At 39.5% G+C, this 25,601-nt stretch overlaps 1 protein-coding gene across 2 annotated transcripts in view; it reads left to right on the top strand.

Moving 5' to 3' along the window:
- Nucleotides 1–25,601, top strand: part of tws (protein phosphatase 2 regulatory subunit tws) — a 241,570-nt gene that overhangs the window by 108,320 nt on the left and 107,649 nt on the right. The window contains exon 1 of one of the 2 annotated variants that reach the window (XM_083140838.1): nucleotides 12,661–12,798. The exons of the other annotated variant lie outside the window; for it this stretch is intronic. The gene's annotated coding sequence lies outside the window, so the exon portion shown is untranslated. Of the gene's footprint in view, nucleotides 1–12,660; nucleotides 12,799–25,601 lie in introns of those variants that run through there. 2 annotated transcript variants of the gene reach the window in all.

The following is a 25,601-nucleotide window of genomic DNA, read 5'->3' as shown; positions in this document are numbered from 1 at the left end:
GAGACGATCCCGTATATAGAATTATATTTCTGGGGGGGGGGCGAACCAAGTGCCTCGGTAATAATAATAATAATAATTATTATTATTAATGTGATCATATTAATGTTTAAATTAAAATAATTAAATAACTACCTTAAATTAATATATTAATAATACATGCAAATTAATTAGTATTGTATTGCTATCACATGAAGAGGTAAAAAACAGCATAAGAATATACGTAGATGTAACAGCATGTATTCTTTATTTAGCTTACGTGTAGTTAAGATCGTTAAAATAAGCAAGTGTCGTGGCATGGGAATTAATGTCAAGAAGTTAAAGAATTGAATATTTATTGAATATCTAAAAGGATGTTACATCCTGTAGACGAAAAGTAAAATTCGCAATTAATATTTTCTTTATGTTATCGTAAGTAGTAATGTGCATGAATCTTCTTTCATACTGTCCTTCAAAGCTGTATGGTCAATTTAATCTTTGCCTTCCAATAAGTTCAGAGGAAATAATTAACATCGATTATACAATAAATGCTAAAAAGTGCATTTTCATTATTTAATTTTTATACTACTTGGTAAGTCTTTCGGGGGGAGGGGTCCGGACCCCCTGGACCGCCCCCTAAATACGTCCTTGTTCGAGGCTAACTTGAAAATTTTACCTAAACGCACCACCATGAAATTAGGCGGGTGGCAGAAGTTCGCGCTGTTGCCTGGTTGGAGCACAACCCCGTGTGTTCCGAGGTTTAAGAGCAGTTCAACGTCTAGATATGAGACTCCATTTCTGGGATCTGCAACGAACTTTCAATTCACACGATCACCAGCTCTGTATCGAAAGTGCCCCGGGGAGAGGTCGGTCTGCTCGAACTAGGCAACGCAGCCCGGTTCACGTTGCCACACAGTGCGCGGGAACCAGCTGCTTTTGTTCCGCTCTCGCATTGCTTTTCTTATATGTGGCACCAGCGCAATTCTGCCCAACCGCCTATTTTCATACCCATGCGTTTAAACCCAAATTACTTTACTGTTCGATGTTTTCGGACATACCGCCGACCTCCATGACGAGTGGTGAGCAGGGGTCCCGAGTTCGAATCTCGACGTGGAAGTGGGTGTTCTTTGTGAGTGTCTGTCCCTTCATCAATTTGATCATATGATCACTCACGCTCATTTTAGCGATTAGACAAATGTGTCAAACCAAATGAATCAATCAATGTATTCGGACATACCAAGTTGATATCTACTTACTTATAAGTTATATAAACTTTGTCTAAGGTAATTGTAATGTTAATCGATTAGTGACAACTGTAAACATGATTGCATAACGAAACAATTGTACCTTACATAACATGTAGAGGAAAGTCACCAAAACCGACATACCGTTTTGTTTCTTAACCTTAACTCAGAGAAGATGAGGAATTTTCCGAAGTGGAATACATCAGTGTGGACATCAATTCCATGACCAAGTATAAACTGTGTAACAAGATCTATTACAACAACATTTTGTTCCACAAAATAGTTTTTTTCACGAAAGGTACAATCATGCCATCTGAGAAAATGGGTTCCTAAACCAACATACCTGTTTAAATAAGAAATTAAATTACAAAGCAACACAAACGAATGTATGTGATAATATTTTAATGGCTTCTATTAGAGAATTAAGCAATTCCTTTCATCAACATGAAAGGAAATGTAATTTCTTTGGCCTATTTAGTCCTCAATGACAACACAAAAAAAGTCATTTTTAGAAATCACAGAGTACGTGTCATGTTCTGCACCTGCATATTGATCATGGGCCTAAAGATTGCGCACGATACACATTCACCACTGGCATCCTCAGAATAAAGTCCTTCACAAAAAACACATTCAGCATCTAGGACATCTTCATCTGGCTCAACGGTTTAGGGAACGACGCCATCAACAATAACCTAAAAAATCTTCAAACACCACACCACATCTTCACAACTAAAATATATGATCGGAATCGTTATTCTGTCTACAATAACGTGATTAAAACTATAAAACTTTACTCATCCTTCCAGTATGTATAATGTAGCACTTTGGACAGACAAACAAAAATATTGAAATCACCCCAAAACAAAAATCTCTCCCTACACAAAGAAAACTGTCACGAACACTTATTTCGCTGGTCGCACAATATCTTGAGAGCCTAGAGAATAGAGTTACCCTCTCGCCGCGAAGTGGCAAGACTTCTCGGCTGTGAAATAGGTGTGTGTCGGTTTAGGAGCCCTATGTCTGTTTTGATGACTTTCCTCTAAACTTCCAAAATACAATGATAAAAAAACGAAGCTTGTGTATCACTATAAGTTCTAGTAAACATTTCTCTAGTCAGCAAGAAGGTACAATATTTTCAGTGGTGGGAAAGATACTTTTTAGAAGTAACTGAGCTACAGTCACTTAATCCAACCAGTAACTCAGTTCCAGTTACTGATACTTGAGAAGTAGTTATGATACTGGAAAATTTCTTGGAAACAAATTACACACAATCTGTGATTGTTAATTGTAATAAAATAAATATGAAATTAGAAATAGCGAATTTCAATAAAGCTTAGTTGTTCTAAATTTAACATGCAACGAAGACTAGTTTCCCTGCCTTTGACAGTTTCACTAAAATCCTTTCATTTTGACATCGATAGAAGATAGAGTTGATAAATTGAGCTGTTTCCCTACTTTACATATTTTCAAGTTAAAAATTGAATAGTCTGTTGCAAGAAGCGACTCTGTTAATGACAGTTGTTTACTTTTTAAAGTAGCTATTTACAGGTTTAATTACAAACTTATTTTATATTATTCAATGTAGCTAGGTCATTGAATCTATATTTCTATCTGCGTGTCTCTGTGTGTGAAAATTATTGTAAATATTAACTTGTGTAAACTTATTTTGTGGTTCATTGTCTCAAATGTACTACTTGCAGTCTGATATACTGTTCACGACACTAAAATTAACTTATTTCTCAATAGTTCCTAGCATAGAGCGAAGCATGCATACAGGAAAAGAACGAGATTCAGCCTCATAATTACGTTTGTTTAAGTTAAAAATACCAAAGTCTTAAACATAATCGAGAGTTTGAGAACTGTCTCGTCCCATTTCAATTTTGCAGGATTCTGTCTCGTTCTAATCTCGATTTCCTTACAAAACATTTTCAATACCAACTTTTCAGCAAAATTATCTGCGAATATTTCAAAGTTAATGTGACCCTGTGCTTCCAGGTGCTAATAGCACACCAACTCCCTCTAGCGCTATTTTTGAACACTAAGTTTGAATTGAAAAGAGAGAAAAAAAAAACAATTACTTTTTCCTCTGCCGTTGGGTTGGTTGATTGGTTGATTTGGTGTTGTAAGTCCACTTTATGCACAGTAAGGCTAATCGGGACTACAGTTTAAGGTAGGATCTGAAGTTCCAAACCACTATGTGCCTCCACCGGATATCGAACCCGGGATCCCTTGATTCTCTGCCGTTGGAGGATTACCAGAAACCCATAAAGCTCTTCGATCTCTGAGTTTGTATTGTTCGGACTATTTTTAGAAGCTCTTGGTAAGGGGATATGCGGAGAATATTGTGTTGGCCGAAATGGATAGAATTACGTGTAAGTGCTTATTATGCATCCAGTCCTTTCGTATCAGTTTACATTGCGTGGGGGCAAACCGGGGGTATCCCCCTTGAGGAGCGCCAAAAGTATAATTTTGATTATTTAGCGTGTTCTTTTTTGTTTCAAAAAGAGTTGTGACAATCCAGATATTTCAATAGCACGAGATGAACAGATAGACGTTTCAAAGAAGAAACACAGATGGCAGCACAGATGAAATAATAAAAATCAAGTTTTGGAGGATAAATATTGATTTAGTGAAAGTAGAATGTGATCCAAATATGTACAAAATATTAAAACTATGTACAAAACTACATAATAGATAAATAGGAGAAAATGGAAGTGGTTTTCATCATTCAACAAGTTAAACCTATCGCAAAGAAAGAAGCATTTTATGAATTATAAATTTAGGGACTCCAGAAGCACAGGTCAATAATATAGCCTTTGTCGATTTTTTTACCTTTGTCATCCTTCCAAGGCAGAAATCTTTGAATTTACTGCTGCATAATACATACATTCAAAAATCATGTAGCAAATAGAATCTAAGAGAGTAGCGTTATTTTTGTGTAATTATGTAGGTATTAGCTAGATGAATGCGTAAACGTATTGTTTAACAATAATAAAATATTTGAAAATAAGGTCAAGGTTTTATTGGGAGTGGAAAGTAGGGTGGAAAGTTAGGGATGGCAGGGTGGAATGTGATCCTATCATTCAAAAATCCACCTCGCCCGGGTGAAAATTTTATCTTGAGCCGTCCCTAGTGGCGGAGTGGTTACTACACCGCACTACGACACTAGGGGTCCCGGCGTTGCCATGAGTGTTCTCTGTGAATGTTTCATCGTCATATCATCACTCATCCTCATCTTCGCCGTTAGCCAAAAGTGGCAGAAATGCGAATAAATAAACCAAATCAATCAACAGGGAAGAAAAACGTTCCCTACGAAAGTGTTTTAGGTACAAATCAATAGCGCTACTTAAAAACATGCTTTATATAGCACGCATACAGTACACGTATGGAAGAACAATTTACAGGTCGGTAGGTGCCGGGGTTTGCCCCGAGTTGATACCTTCCTGGAGATGAGGCCTGCTCGAAAAGGTTTATTATTCCTATGGAAGAATAATTTAGTGATTTCAGTTGTAAACACCGGGCACAGGCTCATGGACAATAACATCTCGATATACAGGTGAAGTTTATTGTTAGGCAAGGCTAAAAAAACGTATACACGTATAATCAAGTGTGATATCATTGAATAGCTTTCTTTCACTTATTCAACACGTATTTTTTCGTTTTCCGATTCGATGTGTATTTCTCACGATATGTGACCGTTCCGAAACTTTTGGACCACCCGGTACATATATATAAAACCTCCTTTCAAAGCGGTCCTGAGATTCCAGTCCTTTTCTGATAGCATCCAAAGCACTTTCGAAATCCTGTTTTTGGTGGGCAGTGAACTTCATGTACACCCAACGGCAAACGAAATAGTAGGCGAATTGTCCACCGCCATTTTCATTCAGTCCGTTTTCCACAATGTGATGATCATGAATTGAAGTAAAAACGTCAATAGGCAGAGGACAACATATGCTTTACATTAACATAATCCCATTCCTTAAAACAACACAGGATGAGGAATAAAAAAACAATGAGAATAATGATGGACAATTTGCCTACCATTATGTTTGCCGTTGACTGTACACACGCAACAGACGAAGTGCTTGTGTAGAAGAGGCGGTTGTGAAACCGATGACCCAATCCAGCAAACACAACGGACGCCTTTTCTAACAGAAGAGTGTCAAGCATATTTGCAAAAGAACTCCTTTATGCCACGGAATTTTCTGCTTAGCACCGACGTCTTCTGACGATCAGTTTACAGAGGCCTCTAGCTGATGACGTCACGGAGCCTCGGTCATTGAATTTTTGTCGCCATTGTGCTAACGCACGTGTAGAAATCCTAATGTTTGGAAGAGGTTTCGTTTCAAGGGCGTGACGTCGTTGCAAATGAACCGTGTTGAGATAAGTGAGCAACACGCCAGTCACTTTCCATAAGTTACCCATTGCCCACAGTGACGTCACCGAATTTCATCCGGGTGGGCTCAAGGTCATGTCTTCCCTATCTACTTCTCCCTCTCAGTTTTCCTATGTTTTGCTTTATTTCCTACTTTTCTGTGTTTCATCTTTCTTCCTCTGAGAACTTCTTTTACTCTCATTTTCTTCCTTCAGAAGAGTGGGCTAATACAGGGTGTCCCACGAAACAATGAACCAAACCAAACCAGCTCCCTGCGCTCTTTGTAGAGAAGCACGTACTCACCCGTTACATTACGTGCTGGAACGTTGAACCCGTGGAATCATGTTCTGAAATGCCTTCTGCACCACCAGATGGTCGATACTCTGGACATGAAGTAAAAGAAAGTGAAATAAAATTTTTGGGTGCGTCGGCACTTTAGGCTATTTTGCACCTTTCAATATATACTGGAAAATACAACTTATCTAAAATTCTTACTTAAAATGTTAAAACAAAAGTTTCAACCTGCTCTTTGAGTTCGGCCTCAGTCCGCGGTTTAGTTTCCTAAACCTTACCCTTGAGATAACACCACAGGTAGAAGCCACACACCATTAAGTCTGGTGACCGCGGAGGCCACAACCCCTTGCTTACTGTACGTGCATCTCTGAACACCTCATGGACGCTCGTGATGTATGTGTAAGGGAAGTTGCCTCATCCTAGTAAAGAATAATGCTAATAATAATCTCGCTGAAAGAATTGCTCCAAGATGTTCATGTACACGGCAGTATTCAAAGAGTAACTCGGTGTGACAGTAAAACGAATCATATATTAAATTGTACCAGGCAGTTCGGTTTTTCGTGGACACCCTGTATTATTTCACTGTGTGCTAGATTCCACACTCGCTTGCTCAGTGGTGACACCCTTGATTACCCATTGGCGCCAGGTATGTGAGCGGTAATGATTTTTACACCAACTCTCAAAAATTTCCATCAAAAATCGAGTCTCATTTCTACGAGACGTCTTCTGAAAACTTAAATTTTCTACTTGATGTACACATGAAATTTCAGGAAAATCCGTCCAATTTTTCTTGCATACAAAGCAACTTAACTTAATTACAAAACAGCTAAAAATAAACAACCAAGCGTAATTGCTTTGTTTTCTCAGCGCTGCACACCATCCCAGTAACTGTTTCCATTTCATCACTGCCTCGTTGGAGCATGTGTGTATCCATGCATAACTAATAATCCCCCTTCCCCCTCGAAGCTCCCTTTCTCTGTTTCTCTGACTCGTTTGTGCTATTGTTATTTCTCGGGGACTTCCTGCACGGCAGTTTCAATTTCCTGAATTATTTGTTTCTAAATTGGGCTCGATATTTATCGTGAGGCAAAAGGTCTGTTTGATATTTCGCTGTGTTGGAATTTCTTTAAAAATAAAAAGTGAGGCCTTGTTACTGGAGAAGGACCACGAGGAAAGAGTGACATGCAAAGGTTAGAATTGTGAAAGGAAGGCATGGAAAAATTCCATATATATATATATATATATATATATATATATATATATATATATATATATATATATATATATATGTGTGTGTGTGTGTGTGTGTGTGGTGTGTGTGTGTGTGTGTGGGTGTGTGTGTGTGTGTGTGTGTGTGTGTGTCTGTGTGTATGAGACTACGTTTCCGTCACCGGTCTCAACACTTCCTCAAACATTTCAACACATTTCCTTAAAATGCTCTTCAAAATGTGAGGATCCAAATCTCTTCCTCTCTCCCTATCTTTCTCTCTCTCTCTCTCTCTCTCTCTCTCTCTCTCTGCCTCTCTCTATCTTTACCCCTTCTCTCTCTTTATTTTCTCCCCCACTATCTCACTCTTTTCCACTTTCTGTTTTTTCTCTTTTATCTCACTTTCTCTCTTTCTTTCTCTGTTTATTTTTCGCTTCAAGTTAAAACTGTCAAAGCCGGGAATCGGATTTCTTCAAATTTACAGGAGAAAGTACTTAAGGAATTGAGTTTCTGTGTAATTTCGGAAGGTCGTAGAAGTGTTTTCTCGCATTTTTCAATGTATTTGGCCGCTAATTCATGTATTTTTCTATAATAATGCCCGTCCGATGCACGAAAGCTGTTGCATTTCCATCCATGTACTTAAACCGGAGGTTGCGAGCATCTGATGACGTAATCCCCCGGTAAGTGTTTCCAAACGCACAGTTTTTTTCACTATATTGCCCAACCTAAAGCAACCTAACCTAACCTTACCGTAATGGTGCGTGGGGCTATCGTGAATGGTTTTTGGGGCTATTCGTGGATGGTTATACGATTCAGAATGGTTTTTGGGGCTATTCGTGCATGGTCATACTATCCCGAATGGTTTTTGGGGCTATGCCGGAATGGTTTTCAGGGCTATGCAGGAATTTTTCTGTTAAGAAGATTGAAACACTGCTTTGCCGTTTGAAACACAACGCTAGTCAAGATTTGCCCTCCATTTTGCGTGTTCAGGAAGCGAGAAAAAAACGAACAATAATTACTCGATATGTCGACAATAGATACTAATTTCGTTTAAAAAAAGCGAAATCCCTTGTTAAACAATCTTTCGCAATGCAGAATAAATAAGTACGAATGTCAACAATTACAGAATAAACGAGTTACAGCCGATTCCCGGCTTTGGCAGTTTTACCCTGTTTTCTTTCTCTTTTTATCTCCCTCTCTCTTTTTTCTCTCTCTCAGTTTATTTTTCGCTTCTTTCCTTCTCGTTCTGTGTTTCCCTCTCTCTCTTTCTCTCACCATCTTCTTCCTTCTCCCTCTTTCTCTCTTTCTCTTCAGGGTTATCATAAAATCTGGAATGAAACGGAAGAACTGTTTAACAGAATATCTCATTTGGTGCAAAACGTAGTTCACCTTTCCGCCACCAGTCTCAACTCTCAACACACTTCTTCAAATATTCCAACACGTTTCCTTGAATTCTCTTCAAAATGTGTGGATCCTCTTTTATCACCACAGCATACTGATAGAGTACCTGAACTTCTGTTTTCCAGAAAAAGCTACTAAGTAACTCGTCATTAGATATTGTATTACACGACACGTAGCCAACTTCAATTAGTGGGCGAGCGTTGGTGTATATATTGTTATTGGTGTAGGTTAGGTTAGGGTGATTCTTTCCAGACACACCCAAATGTCAACCTCACTTCCACGTAGTTCACCTTCGACTGCATTTTGGAGACTATCGAAGCTCTGGGTTGGGATTGGATTGAGTTGGTGTTTTAAGTCCACTTTATGCACAGTAAGGCTAATCGGGACTGGGCCTACAGTTTAAAGTAGGATCCGAACCACTATGTGCCTCCACCGGGTATCGAGGACACAATGTCTATGCGACTTGTGTCCTGTTCATATGTATTTCTGATTGTGCCTTCATCCTATCACTATTCATACTTATCTTCGCAATTAGCTGAAAGTGGCAGAAAACGAAGAAAAATAAATCCACGTATTCATTCCTTTAACGGTCTCTTCAGAGAGAGAGAGGGGGGGGGTAGTATGTAGCCGATATTATTCTTAGTTCTTTGTGTGGGTTTTCGATATTATACTTAGTAAAGTATATTTGAAGTCAAAACCCATTACTTATCCTTGTGTTGTTGTCACAAAGCCCTCCCGGAAATTTTGTTGGGGGATATCCCCATGTCTCCCCAAGAATTTCGCACCGGGAGAAAAGTGACTTTAAACAAATAGAAATTACCCGAGATTCAAATTTAAGGCTTCTCGATTCGCAGCGCCATAAACAAACCAGTTGGCAAGAACATCTGGAGTGAATGAACCTGTCTGTTCCATTCATAGGTAGAACATAGCGTCTTCCATCATTATGAGAACAACACTGCAGACAGACAGGCTTGCGAGTTCCACATGACAACCAGCCACACAACGACTGATGAGACGTCTGCACTTGTAATAACAAGAGTTCGGAATGAGGTCTGCACAAAAACTAGACCCGGATGTGACCGTATTAAGACCTCGGTTAGTTTAGATGCTCCGTGAAAGAACAGGAAACGAAATGTCTTTCTCTTTTTACGTGATTTCCCCATTACAAGTCTTATCAGTTTGGATCTGCAAGTAGACCGAACGTATATAAATTCCACGCAGAGAAGTAAGGTACATACTTGGGTACACTGGCGTTCGAAGGATATTTTTTCAGGAGGGGCTGGAATTGCAAAGGTGCTGCTTTCTAGGGGGGCGGTATGCACAATAAGATATTTGGTATATTTGGAACTGTCCACTCTCAAAAATGTCAATCGGCGGTCATCTTAAAGGGGGTTTGAATTTGGTATCGGGACAATTGCGATGAACACAGTTACAAGCAAAAGGGCGGGTGGACTATTGCGATGACATTTTAAATCTTCTATCAAATTGAAGGGTGACTTAACACCCCATACAATACCTCTTACAACCGCCCCCTTGGCGGAGTGGTTAGCACATCGTGCTACGATGCCAGGGGTCCCGGATTCGAATCCTGGCTTGGGTATGGATGTTTGTGAGTGTCCATTCATCAATTTCATCATATCATCACTCATCCACATCTTCGCAAATTAGCCAAAAGTGGCAAAAATAAGTGATGTAAAATAAAGCAAATCAATCAATACCTCTTACAAGAGATTGATTGATTGATTTTTTATTTTACTTCGCGTTTTGTGCCTCTTGGCTAATTTGCGAAGATGGGGATGAGTGATTAAATGATGAAAGTGTTGAATGGACATTCACAAACAACCGTGCCCGAGCGGGATTCGAACCCGGGACCCTTGGCGTCGCAGCGCGATGTGCTAACCACTCAGCCACAGGGACCGGCTCTCTTACAAGAGAATTATGTGAAATACTGATATTTTCAAATAGAACACTGATTCCTCTCACACTTTCTACAGGCTTGAGACTGGCAAGGTAGCTGTAAACGTACTTGCATTACAACCACTTTTAAGTTAGATTAGGTTAGGTGCACCTGTGGGTTAGTCATCCTGATTGTTGCAATTGTCCTACCATTAATTTGTAAAATGACCTTCACCGTCAAAATACATCGCAATTGTCCGTGAGTTGAGCTTCATCGCAATTTTCCGCCATCGAAATTGTCCTAGATGCTGCATTTATCACTCTGGCATTTCCCGACTTCACTGCTTTTATTTGAAAATATTGATTTTTCTCAAAATGTCAGTGGGGACTGTAGCCCCATCGGCTCCTCTTCCCCTCTGCGTACGCCAATGGGTACGAATTTGGAGACATTTCGTGATGTACGAGTATAGGGTTCATATTTGTTTGCCCATTGGCCTTATTATATTTCCTTGCATGAAAACATATTGTATAAGGGCGCCAGCAGAGGGGGGCAGGGAGGGCACTTGCTCCCCTGAGATATCAGTAAAAACTTCATAATAAGTCGAATGGTGAAAGTGTAGCGTGGTAACATGGAGGGGTGCCATGAAAGACAGCATCTTGAGAAAGTACAAAAAGGCAAAAAGAAACTGTTTATCAACAAAGTGATAGATGCGTATGGAAAAGAAGTAAGGCGAATCGAGTTTCTATTTAAATAGCGGACTCAAGTCTGAACTTGAGAACAACTCCAAGGTATTTTCAAATTTCAATTTGATACTTTGCAAAAATAATAATATAATAAAAGGCAAAATATGAATTTATAACTAAAGGCCAAGGAATGGAATATTATTCTGCCAACAGTGATCGAAGTAGAAATTCCTAATTTAAAGGGGGGAGGGGTTGCTTAGCCCAGTTTTGAGAAAATTTGGGAAATGCTTGAATGGATCAACATGGGGAAAATGCAGTTAGTGGGGGATTCCTATGCAAATTATTCTAGTGACAAATTTCTATTCCCCCCTTTGATCACTGTGCCCCCCAGAAAACACTACGGGCGGCCTTGTTGTTTATTACTTTATGCTGACTAGGTGGCCGAGCGTCGACCTCCTGGCGCAGGGCTCCTGGCTTCGAATCCTGTGTACAATATGCCAATTCAATAATTCACGACCATTCATGTGAATTTTCGTGTGGTTCATTTCGCTGTTGTCTAGATATAGAAAATAGGCTCACCTGGCCACTAAATATTGCGAATATGTGGACAACATCTAAACCACACCACACGAAGATTCACGTGAATCCTTTAGAAGGAATTATAGGCAGACGTACTTTTCAGAATGTGGAATACCATAGCAATTTTTCGAAAGGGGAGGAATTTTCGAGACCGACATGGCTGGCGCCAACCAAAGGTCCAGTGCGATATTATTAAATGTATTAAATACTTTATTGACCCGTCCTATCTATTATCAAGGAGAAAACCATTACATTTTAAAGTTTCTATGAGTAAAGAAATTATACATAAAGAATTCAGTTAACATTTGATAGCTCGCCAGGTAGTTTCGAATTTTTGATTGATTGAATTAGTTTATTTTACGTCGTTTTTGTGCTAAATTTGGCTAATTGGGACAATATGGATGAATGACGATATGGTGAAATCAATGAAGGGTCACTAACAAAGAACATCCGTGCCCAGAACGGGATGCGAACCCGGGACCCCTTGCGTCGTAGCTCGCTCCGCTGCAGAGGTCGGCTGTATTTTCGAATGCCTGCCCGATGGCGTTTGTGATAACGTCGCCTTGTAATCAAGGGGTCCCGGGTTCGATACACGTTGCTTCGGATCCCACTTAAAATGTAGGTCCAATCCCAATTAGCATATGGGACTGCAAACTTCCGTCAGAACTTCAATCGAATGTGCAAAATGTTCGGCAAAGGATGCCTTTGCTTTTTTCGTCACCATTCGAGACTATAAGCGCTTTAACGTTGTGACGCACGCAAGTGCAACAAACCGGACAGCTGCTGATGGAAGGGAAGGGGTGGGGGATACTGCACGCTTCGATGTCAATCGCCAACAAGCTTCCTTTGCAAAATTACTGAATCGATTCTTGTCAGCACCTGACCTTGCGTTTTCTCTGTTCGTGCAATCACGTGGATCACTGAGACAGGGTCGACGACTACGTAATTCCATGTTTTGCGTTCAGATGGCGGGAAAGTCGCGTGATCTACAGCGCGTGTCTTGCAGTGCGGCATGAAGGTCGGTAGAGGCTGTGTGGTCAGTTCTGTTGATGTGCTTTTGACCTACATGGAAGAAAATACATCCTTTCATTCTACTTGGTGAGGGATAGTGTGTGAATGGTGATTTTTTGTGGAGTTCTCACGTAAGTTTTTTTTTACATTGTACTTAATTAACTGGACATTCGTTAGAAAATTTTAAAGGAATTTTTGTGTAATAACTGTGTTTTAATTATTGACCGTAGTTTTTGTTTGGGTAACTTTTTATATGATGTCAGCCGTATTGTCTCTCAGTGTGATGTTTGACACTAGTGTAAGCGGGATTTTTTTCGGAGGGGAATGGATTTCTAAAAGTGGACATCACAGCTGCTTTTTAAGTAGGAGCGGGATACACTGTAAATATTTCGCAATTACGGGTTTTGACCTTCGTTTTAAAACTTCTTCAAAGACAAAAATTGTAATCGGAGGTTAGTTTAAGGAGAATTTGCATTTACCATGTTTTTCCGGAGTTGTTTTACTTCTTTCATTTGAAAATTTAGATTTTTCTCAAATTTTCGGCGGTGTATAAGGGGTGACCTCCTCGTAAGGCACGCAAAAGCCAACCTCATTTCGGGACCGTTGACCCACTGTACCCCCTAAAGAATGACGTCGATATTTTTTAATCGACAGATTTCAATGTTTTACGTAATGTAAAAGTGATTCCAGGGTTAGGAAAGCACAAAGAACGGGGATATTTGATCCTAAAGTGTGGGCCACGTAAGAAAAAAACCGCGATTTCAGAGTTCTTTCGCCGCTCTTTGTTATTAAAAACTGGTTGTATGCACACTAAAATAGAGAAAGAACACGTCGAAAATTGCTATCGGCACCAACCTAGCTGCTGTTGTGGAATGTCGTTTTGGGTGCTATCTTCACTTGCGCGAAGCCTTCCAGATGTTCTGCTTCACGGTAAAGTAACACGCTAAGATAGCAGACGTACTTTGCTTCACAATAACACATTTCCGTGAGCTAGAATCAGCTGAAAACGTTCATAAACAACAAGATCTTCATAAACCATGCACAATATTTCACTTTCGCTAGGGGACACAGAGTGTCAAGGGTACCTTCATTTCACCACACCCCTGGGACTACTTGTTGCAGGCCAACACGGCCAGAATAATCCTCTGTGGAGTTGTGTTGTCGTGTTTGTCCTTGCGTGTACTGAGTGCCCCTTTGCAGCCTCAGATTTTAGTAGAAGGCGAGGAAATTTTATCCTCTGGAACAGTAGCTTTATTTTTTGTTAAGTAGTGAATTAGTGTTGCCCACGGGACGAGACGGGACAGGCTTTTAAAAATTCGAGACGAGACGAGATTGATCATGTGTCCCGAGACAAACGTATATTTTCGAGACGAGACAGGCCAAAGTCTCGTCTCGTGGGCAACATTATAGTGAATGAATGAATTAATTTTAAAAATTGCGTTAGGAAGTTTTTAATGAAAATCTTTCATTTTCTTGTTAGGGACTTTGTCCACAATTTTGTTTTATTTAATGAGCTTATTCACGTATTGTGTAACGGGCAGAAATAACTTATGTGCTGATGTGCCCATATCAAATCAATTACATTTTCGGGAGGGGGGTCAAAAGAATTCGAAAATCCTCTCTTCCATGAATCATGATGTTAATGCATACCAACAGTGCATCCTTACTCTTATTTTTAATATCTTATTTCAATAAGCAGTCCATCATGAATCACTATAACAAATATGTAATAATTGTAAGAACACGACAAACTATTGAGTGGGCTCGGCCCCCACAGGATCATTTAAGTTGGCGCCACGTGTCATTTTCGTCAGAAAGCCTCCTTAATGAACAGACACGTTGACACATCTTCTCAATCATTTGTATCAAAAAGCTAAAATATAATAAATAAGTAAACACCAACTTCACATCTGACGTACAGTCGCGGAATGAAATAAGACTACTGGTATTAAGGCTCTATTGGGGAAGTATTTTTTTCTGTGACTGTACAGTTATCCTGTCGACCTTCATGGCGGAGTGGTCTAGGTCCAGGGTTCGAATCCTGTCCTGGGTATGGGTGCTCTTTGTGAGCTTCCCTTCACCAGTGTTGCCACAACCTGAGGACACAATTTCCCTTTCCAAGGGGCAAAATTTCCCTTTTTGGACCAATTTTTCCCTTCACCTAAACAAATATAATAATAATTATTATTATTACTACTAGCAGTGCCCTAGTAGTAGCAGCAGTAGTGGTAGTAATATTTCCGTTGGTCCATGCTCGTATGAATAAAAAATGAAACAAAATGTTCCCATACATGTCAGTTTCATCATTTTCTGGTCAGATTCCCCAGGTTTGAATCCTGATCAGGAATCCAGTAAATCATTAATTCTCATCGTTACAATTATCCGAAGATAAAGAAAAGCGACATACAATAAACTTAAAAGAAATAGAAGTAGATAAAGGCTTGTAGTCAAAAGAGCGGAAATAAGAAGGAACAGAAAAAAATTAAAATTTGGATATGAAACTGGAACGTATAATGTAGAGTCAGATGTCATAAAATTTCCGTGAAATTGTGGTATTTTTCATCGAAATTCCCTTTTCCCTTTTGAATAAAATTTTGGCCCAAATTTTCCTGCAAAAGGGGAAATTTCCCTTCATGTGGCAACACTGCCCTTCACCAATGTCATCATATCATTTTTCATCTTCGCGATGAGCCAAAAAGTATCAGACAAACGACGTAAAATAAGCTAAACCGCTCTTTCCTCTCTGCTTGCTCCAGTTCTACAAAGTAAAGCGTAAGAAAATATAGTTCCCCGTGCATATATCACCGTGCCATGGATGCACATTTAGGGGAGTGGGGGGTAGTGACCCACACATTCCCTCGAACTCTGCCATTTTGGAGGTGATTTGATCAGCACCACGCTCCGGCCGCCTTATGCGGAGACAAGGCCGGAAAAGTTCTGACCTTCGATCACCACCAACCCGGAAATCGATCCCGGATCAGACGCTCTCACCGCGGCTCCAATGCTTCAAAGTACACCTGTAATTTCGGAAAGGAAAAAATGTTTTCATGAATTTGAATTGACTCCATAAATCGTCTGTATTTCATAAAATGCGTAAGCATTTAACGTTCTTTTATCAGATCGATAATAGGGCCTCCCGGATGACGCAGTGGTAGCGTCATCGCCTTGTAATCAAGGGGTCGCGGGTTCGATACCCGGTGGACGCACATAGTAGTTCCGATCCCACTTCAAACTGTAGGTCCAGTCCCGATTAGCCTTACTGTGCAAAGTGGCTTAAAACACCAAATCAATCAGATCGATAAATACCAACAGAGACCATCGATACACATCGAGAATTATTGCAAGCGATTCCATAACTGTATTTATCCATGTTCACTTTTACTTCGTACGAACACTTTTCTATACCCTGGTAACTTTTCCCCCATACCATGTACAGAATATTCACATGTAGACAAAGTTAATACCCAGTGCAAGGTTTATGTATCTATCGCTTTTTTATGTACAAAAGTTACTATGTTCAAAGTCTTGGTTAAGTGACTTTTCGAACACCCTGTACTTTAAACGTCCCATTAGATTTTTGTCGCAGCCGGAAGCTAAATTTGGATAATCGATTGCGCCATTCGATTTGTTCTTGTCGCGTTATGAGCCTGAATCTGGGAAGTAACGACTGTTGGTGCGTACAAGTCGAGAAAACGCCGGCAGGTTGCAGCACTGGTAGTAAATTTCATGCAATTGTTAACGTTAACATTTGTTCCCAGTTTGTAAACTCCCATTACGCCAGATGGCGCACAAACCGGGGGATAAGAGGGGGAAGCGATAAACCAGTCGGTATTGCCGCTGTTGCAACATCGCGTGCCTATACTTTCGCAGCTCCCCAAATAAGATGCAGAGAGAGTTTAGGGAATAACGGAGCGGTATAAATAGATTTGAATCCTTTCGTGTGGCTGACTGCACGCTCCTGTGACATGCTAACTGGCGTGATGCGGATAGGCAGGAAACAAAGATAGATTTATGATTAAATCGTTCGATTCTCTTCTCAGACATGACGTCACAGGGCCTGCGGATCAAACAGACCATGGGCGTGCGCGGGGGGGGGGGGGGTACATGAGCATCCATCAATGCTGTGGTTCCCAAAGTGGCTGCCGTGGCTGGCTTACAGGGGCGCCGCGAAATGTCCCAATATTTTCACTGAAATGACACTTAACTTGTTACTCTACGGTTCTAGAATCGGACCATCGCATCAATCCAAATATGTGCTTATTTAGTACTTTTTACATGTAAAATGTTTCTGAATTTGAAATATTTTTTAAGTTAAGGCAAGCAACCTAACCACACTAAGTGACCGTTGCAAGTGTTAGATAGGCCTGCATTCTTACTTGGGCGCCGTGAAAAATCTTTAAAACACTAAGGGCGCCGCGAAACGAAATTGTTTGGGAACACCTGCACTAATGCATCCTCAAAAATATAAAATTTACTTCCATTAAAATAATGAAAATAAAATCTGTGTTTTAAAAAGTAAGGTATTTCTTCCCGTATCCCCCTCTCTCCCTCAAAAAAGTGATATTGTGTACTGTAAAGCTAATCATCAACCACGTAGTATAAATGTGTTTTACTTTATAAATCTTACGACAGAGTATTTACTGTAACCAGGTACAATATTATACATATTTTGCGAAGTAATGAAAACATGGAAAAGCTGAACCTACATATTTCTTTAATGAAGATTCTCCTGATATTGCGTGTAGAGATACAATCTTGTATTACATTTGTTAAAATTCGTACCAATACTGATTTGCAACTGTTTACCTTATTTAAATAGTATTCATATCGTCACAATGATAGAAAAAACCTGTGCTAAAGTGATAACAAATAAACAGAGACTATAATGTTGAAATTTCATCTTATTATGCCTTATAGTTTCTGTAAGGAAGGATCATGAAGTTACAACAATTAGGCTAACATTGTCCAGATATATTTATTTATTTATTCCTTGTTTTCGATGGCGAAGTTAAGGCACAAGCCTTTTCTTCCACTTAACCATCTCTACTTTACATTTTATAAATTGATTTTTATAGCTAACTGTTTGTGAAATATATAAAAACTAAGAACATTAAGATACAAAAAAAAAAGAAAAACACAAGAAAAAATAAAAGAGAAAGACGCAAAAAACATAAAAAATAAAAGCAAAAATACATACACATTAAGTAAAAAAAATACACGTACATAAACACACACACAACAAACATAGTCAAATTACCGAAAAAGTCTATGGGTGTTGGTCCTACAAGTTTACACGAAGTTTTAATTTTATTTCCCTGTTTTCAGTACAGGTAAGTTGACTCCAGAAGATGATTTGTTAATTTTGATTTGAATTGGCCGAGAGAAGACGAGTTTCTTATGTCATTGGGGAGGTCGTTCCACGCACTGGTAGCAGTGACCGTCCTTGATGGCTTAGTGGTAACGTCGGCGTCTTGTAATCAAGGAGTCCCGGGTTCGATACCCGGTGGAGGAACATAGTGGTTCGGATCTCATTTTAAACTGTAGGTTCAGTCCCGATTAGCGTTGCTGTGCATAAATTGGACTTAAAACATAAATTCAATCATTCAATTGTCCAGACAGGCAATTGATACTCCCCTTAAGGCACTTCTTTCTCACTGCCTTGTATCAGATTGTTTCTACTTTCTTTTCAACTTATATCTGCCGTGTTTTATTATTATTATTATTATCATTCTTTTATAAGTGATTTATTTATAAACAGGCCATAATAATTATGAATAGTTAAACGCAACAAGAAATCAAGTTGAAGAATTCCGAAACCTTTCTTCCCAGAAAAGAAAACGCTGTACATACATACATTTCATATACCGGGTGAACAGTTTGAGATGTCAGAAAAGTAAACCGTTGTGTACAATAGGTTATTGTGCGTATCTCTGAGCAGTTTGTTGTAATATATGCAGCAAGGGTGTCAGTTTTGAGTGTGGAGCTTTACATACTTCAGCCGCGTGGCGCTAGCGTTCATGATAGATACAGATAGTAGTCACGCCACAACAGCGCACAATGTATCGTATGGGATGTAAAATTTTCGAGTGTTATATGCACATTAGTACAGCCATATGGCTAAAGTCTGTATATCTCCACTCACTCAAAGCTTACATCCTTTCTGCATACAGTATATTACAACAAACTGCTCAGAGATACGTACAGTGGTGGAAAAAAGTTCTTCCCCATAAGACTTTAATGGCATTAAATAATGCTGGAAGGGTAGGCAACACACATTGCACCATTAGGTGATCGGGTGATTCTGTCTGTCTCAAGAGCAACTCGTCTTTCATGCAAAAGCCAACAGGCACAGGAAATGTAGGAAAGTCACGTGACTTGTCAGGTGGAATGTTGTTCGTCAGAAAATCGCCTTTTCTCAACCCAGGTCGCAGAACCGACAAGAGCTACCCGTTATATCTCCGAAAATGATTCCCCTAAAAACGTTGAACGAAACGCTAAAACAATTCTTGCCTTAATTACTGTATGTGCCGCAGTAGCACAGTCGTTAGGGCGTTTTATTACCATGCGAGAGATCTGGGTTCGATCCTCGACGGGGGATAATCGGGATTTTGTCCACCTGTTCAAGCTGCTTCGGTGCCCACCCAGCGTCGTATAAAGTCGGTACCTGGAGGAAACTCTGGGGAAGGGGGGGTATGGCAGCCAAGGGCGTGGTGCTGATCACATCATTCCCACTTCCGCCTGATGAAGAAAGCGTGGGGCCCTAACTCCACTAACTCCACACCCCCTATACGCCTTCATGGCTTGGTGCAAAGCACAAGGTAGGACTTTGCATTTTAATTTACTATACATCCCAATTTTGTCGTAACAAAACTTCCCAATCTCTACGTGGGCTTTCTTCCAAGTTCCGTAGGGATGTGAATAGGCTCCAATATTTCTTGAGACAATTCATACATGTTATATTTCCTTATAAGAACAACAGCCGATATATATTTTGTGTCTTTCTTTTGGCGGGGAGCTATAATCCAAACATGTGAGGTGATCCTTTTCCCACTACTCACTCCATTCTCAGAAATAAATCGCAATTCCAAACACTGAAAATGCAGCACTTTCTACATCTTAGCATGCAAATATCTACATAGTAGCAAAGTAATGTGTGGAAAGAGAAAAATTAACGATTTGTAACGGCACTCTGGAAATCTTTTACAAGCAGTTTATTTTTTTCAATTTGAACTGACATTCATAACATTCATTAACGATTCCAATATTGACAAAAGAATAGCTTAGGCGTTCTGCTACTTTCAATTCTTCATTATCGTAGTCACCGTAACTCTCTCTCTCTCTCTTTCTCTCTCTCTCACTCATCCTTCCCGATGGCGCTGTAGTAGAGGAGTCGTATTGTAATCAAGGAGTCCCCTGTTCGATACCCGGTGGAGACACAGTGGTTAGGATCCCACTTTAAACTGTAGATGCAGTCTCGATTAGCCTTTGTGTGAATAAAGTGGACTTAAAATACCAAATGAAAATAAAAATCAAAATCACCGTAACTCTCTACAAAGCCAGATGATCCATTTTTGAAACCTGTTGAGGCTTAGATGTAGCATTGCATTCGTATCATTACCCATCATCTTCGTCGTCGCGATTATCACAAGAGGTAAAAATGCGACACAAAATAACCCAAACAGAAGCTTGGAATCAATCTGAATATTGGTTACGTTGGATACGTGGTAGAATATTTTAAATATCACTTCCTGTGATGTAATAGGGTTTTTGATTAAGGACCATTTGTATAATGCATATCGTTGATGCGAACAATAAGTAGTTTCACGTTCACCACACTCTTCGGTTGTTTAGAAATCGTAAGGAAGAAGGATCTCTAAATTTCCGCTTTCACATGTCAATGAAACTTTAAAATAAGTTCAGTGTAGGTCACAAAAGAGATTTACATATTGTTATGATATCTTTTAAACACCACGAAATCTAATTCCAATAGAATACGATACTACTCCTTACGTTCCTGTAAATGTTCACCATTAGTCTGGCGAAAGAAAGTAACTAAGATTTCCGTGTTTCCTTGAGCAAAGATAAGGCGCCTGCTTGTAGTAAGCAAGCACCAACAGCTACGATCAGTGACCTTCACTTCCAGAGTGACTCACAGCAGGCCTGCGCTCGTTCCAGTGTGCGTATAAAACAGGTATTTTATTTCGTTCGTTCCAATCCACAGTTATATCAAGCTAACATTCTAATATTTTCGTAAAATATGTAGTAAACAAGTTGTATACATTGTGGTTTTCTAGAGTGTTGTTGCCTGCTATTTACACGCGGGAGATGGGGGTGTTGTAAACATTTCTGAACCCAAAGGTCGAGCACGAAGGAAAAGTTGTGTAATCATTGGAGGTAATAACAAGGTAATAGAAGTTGAAGGAAATGCTGGAATAAATTATATCAGAAATTGAGTAAAAACAGTTCTCGTCACAAATAGGGCTATCAGATCACTCTTCAGCGGAAAGTAGGACAAATTGTCTCAAAATGTTGAACACGATCGTATTTGCAGTAACTATAATAGGTTACTAGAACATCTTAGCATATAACGAGAATATGACACATCTTCAGCTGAAAAATTAATGTTGAAGTGAACGGTTGAGTTCAAAATTCCTCAACTGCTAATTAATAGCACGACTGTATGTGATTTCAACTTGTGTATGTAAGACAGAACGTTGTTCGTCGATGTGGGGCCAGGAAGAGAAAACAATCCATGAATTCGGGAAGGAAAAAATTCACAATTTCGTAAACAAAGTCTGGAAGTTCTTGTTTATTAATATGTAAAAAAAACTACTATACACTGGGAAAAAACAGAATTGTGTGCCTTATTTCTCCAATAACGAGAAAAATTACTTGTTACTTCGAACAAATTACCGACACGTATATCGATAAAACTTCACAAAGTAAGCATTTTTATACATATATCCGGACTTTTTCGGATCTAGAAAATCGTGAAGTAATTTCTGAGCTGGGATTGTAATTGTTTTTCCGAACATCCAGTAGCAACCATGCACACTCTTTGATTTAAGCATACTTCTCCAAGGAACCACGTTATCTTAGACTTCCCTCAGTTTTTCTGTTTCTCCATCTAATTTGAAGTTACGTGATGCTCAAAATGCGTATAAGACATTTGAGATTTCTTTCAAATTCCTTCCGGAGGCCAGACACAACTATAAAATGTAGGACACGTCCGGAAATAAGATTGATTCTTATAAGTATTTTTATTTTCTTATTTAGCATCGTTTTTCTTTCACATCTTGCTAATCGCGACGACGAGGATGAGTGATATGATGAAATTGATGAAGGGACACTCACAAAGAACACCCATACGCACGACGGGATTCGAACCCAGGACATCAGACATCGTAGCTCACTGTGCTAACCACTCCGTCACGGACGGAATTCTTATAGCCCTAATCGTTCCTCAAGCATATTTCCTATCTTTAACTACACACGAAACATAATGAACAATCTAAATAAACAGGTGCCAGTTCACACTCTAACCGTAAAGAAACATATGCATGTGAAAATGCAAAATAATATTTATTTTTAGGTAGTTGTGACTTATTGTATATTAAAGAAATATATTAGTGATAAAATGACGGAAGTAGAGGAACATCTCCAATGAAACACTCATGCATTATGGATATTTTTATTTCTTGCCAAACAAGGTTCCGAGTTCGAGTTCCGACCAAAATGGATTCATTGTGTATGTTCATTCATGTCTTTAATGTAATCATAAATCGTCGTCATGAATAATTTAACTTCAGAGGAAGAAAACTGAGGTAATTACTAATAAATACAATAACAAAACAAATTTGATCTTAAATCCCTGGCTTTGCGCTACATATTCCATCACGGGGATCATAGGCGTGCGCCCATGGGGCCAGGGGGAGGGCAAATGCACCCCTAATCATGGACGTCTGCAGATTTTTTTTACGAAGAGACAAGCAAGGTATTTCTCAATGGGGCATATTACCCCGATAATAGTGTTGCATTATCGCATTCCTGCATCCTCATTATAATAATTAATGTAAATTATTATGACTGAAATCAAATTATACATGTGAAAACGTACTTTTTGGTTGACATTCGTTTTCTAAGGGGAAGATGTGGCAATCCTTGCTTCCCTTTCAGACATCTATGCCCCTATATAATTATATTTTCACCTAGAAATTTAGGATAGATGAATCCTATCGCCGTTATTAAACGTCGTTATTAAACTATATTATACTCTTAAAGAAAATTAAGTATTTTCAAGCCGATGAAAGTTCAAGGCAACTAGTGTTGCCCCTGGACGAGACGGGACAGGCTTTTAAAAATTCGAGGCGAGACGAGATTGATCATGTGTCCCGAGACAAACGAATATTTTCGAGACGAGACAGCATTTCACAGCATTTCCACGAGACGAGACAGGCCAAAGTCTCGTCTCTTGGGCAACACTAAAGGCAACTACGGGGGAAGGGGGTGCAGTGGCGAAACCACAGCCCCCCACAACCTTGAACGGAAATCAATTTTAGGGGGCAAACATGGAAGTAAAGGAAAGCAAGAGTAGCAGGACAAAAGGATACTCAAGATGGATTTTGTTTTCACGTCTTTCTTGCATTATTTCTTCCTGACTGCCAAGAGCACCTGCAGGGGGGGGGGGAGGGACAGAGCTGCAATTGTCCCCTTGATTTCAAATTTTATACAAATATAAATACCTTTTGTAAAATGTTCTTGCTCGCTTCGCTCGCAATGTCTGCTTTTCTTGCAGTCTAGTCAAGTTCAGAGCCGGCCGTAGCTAGGGGTCGGCGGGAGTTACCCTAGACGCCAAACGATCTAAATGAAAAAAAATTTAAAAGAGAATAATATGGCTCTCCATGAATTTTTTACCATATTAAATCGACATTGTTTTCATTTTGCAAAAATTTGGATCTGAAAATTTATTGGTCGCTTTGCTCGCAATTTGTTTTCTGTAATGCATTTTATATTACCGAGGAGAGAAGTACTGCTGCTAAAAGGTTTTCTCTTAAGTGCATGAACAATTGTTTGGAGCAAAAGGAACGCGCAGATTTGAGAGACAATTTATATGATTTTTACTGTTGGTATATATGTATATATATATATATATATATATATATGTGTGTGTGTGTGTGGGTGTGTGTTGTATATATATATATATATATATATATGTATGTATTTATGTGTGTGTGGGGCGGGGGGAGGGGTTTATATATAAACACACCCAACAATGCAATAAAATTTAAACAAGTGAGATGAAATTACGTTATTCTTTTCCGGCCTGAAATTAATCAACGCTATCCCCCTCTAATCAGAGGGTCTGCGCACGCCTTTGACGGGGACTGACACTTTACGTAGGTGTAGACACGCTTCGTACAATTTGATGATATCGCGATTACGTAATGGATGTGCAGCCACTTAACTGAAGCCCCCAAAATTCACATTTTATTACTAAATTGTAAATTAGCATAATATCACAGTTTACCTATTCATAATATGCGCCGCTTTGGTGCACTTTGTGGATTGTGCATTAATCAACATCAGGTTAATCGCGGCAGGCAAAGTGGAGGGAAAATGACAATGAAGCACAACGAGGGGGCCCTTGGTTCCCGATTAATGAAACTTTGTCTACATGCAACTGAGTCGCTGCGTGAAATCGCTGAAAATGTCATTTATTAATTTCTTAATTTTGCTTATTTTATATTGCTTTTCTAGCACTTAGCGTCAACAAAGGCGATGAGGATGATTAATGAAGTTGTGAAATGGATGATAGGACATGATGATCCATGTCTTACACAAAATTCTAAGTTGGGACTAATGAATATCGATTCGTCTTATCATTTGTCAAGTAGTTGTTTTCAACTCCAATCTTTTTTAAGGACTTCTGGGTTGACAGCATGTGTGTTGCGCGATGATGATTCGACGAAAACCACCATTTCAGTGAACTTTCTTGACAATGACTCTAATATCAGTAAAGAGAACATTTTCTTACGAATAGCTGTTGTTAAGAAACCAATTCCTGAAACTTTTTCTGGTGGTCTCACGGCACCCAGCTGTTATTTGTTATGGCTGGGCCTGGGGGTATGACTCACGCTGCTGTCAATACTCAATCATTTCCGAGAATCCAGGTCCGCCAGGCAAACCCAAGCGACAATTTTGTTATTTGGGTTGCATAGACAACAGGCTTTAAGATGTTACGATATCGTAGGTCTCGTGGCCCAAGAACTATTTTCCATGACTGTACATTAAGCTATTGTACACAAAGGTTTACTTTTCTGACATCTCAAACGGATCACCCTGTATATTGATCGCCGTGGACGCCAACAGATGGGAAAATATTGTACAGAATCAGAAAATAAGCCACTTCGTGAAACGCCCTCCTTACAAGAATCGACATCAGTGTCTTGAGTGGTGGTCCCGTGTCACTTCATGTTTAGACAAGATTCGAAGGAAGATAAAGATCGTCTTTTTCTTGATGTTCAGAACTTCACCCTCTATGCAATTCGAAAGGACGCCACTGAGGTTCCGGTCGCAACACAATCAACCAGTTTTGCTCTCTAATTACTTGCTTGCTTGCTTGCTTTATCGTGGCTCACTCTGCTCTCTAATTAATCTCATTGGTTTGCAGCAGCCGGAGGGCGATTGTCTTTTGTTTCGTCTCGTTCGTTTCCTGTTCAAGAAATTGCATTGCGCTGGATTCTTTCGCAGGCTTGGTTTTGTAAACACTGTCGATTTCTTCTTTGCATGTAACAGTGCTGCCAACTTTAGTACTCACTCAAAAGCAATTATGCAGGACTACCAACCTACAAACATCGTTAAAAGTCACCTGAATTGGTGCGTAAGACAACGTAAATGTGGAATTACTTATTCTAGCTCGTTGTCAGTGTTTAGT

Source organism: Lepisma saccharinum, chromosome 19, assembly GCF_977018435.1.
Source record: "Lepisma saccharinum chromosome 19, izLepSacc3.1, whole genome shotgun sequence".
Classification (NCBI taxonomy): Eukaryota; Metazoa; Arthropoda; class Insecta; order Zygentoma; family Lepismatidae; genus Lepisma; species Lepisma saccharinum.
The sequence above is the reverse complement of the archived record's forward strand: the minus strand, read 5'-3'. Positions and strand labels throughout refer to the sequence as shown.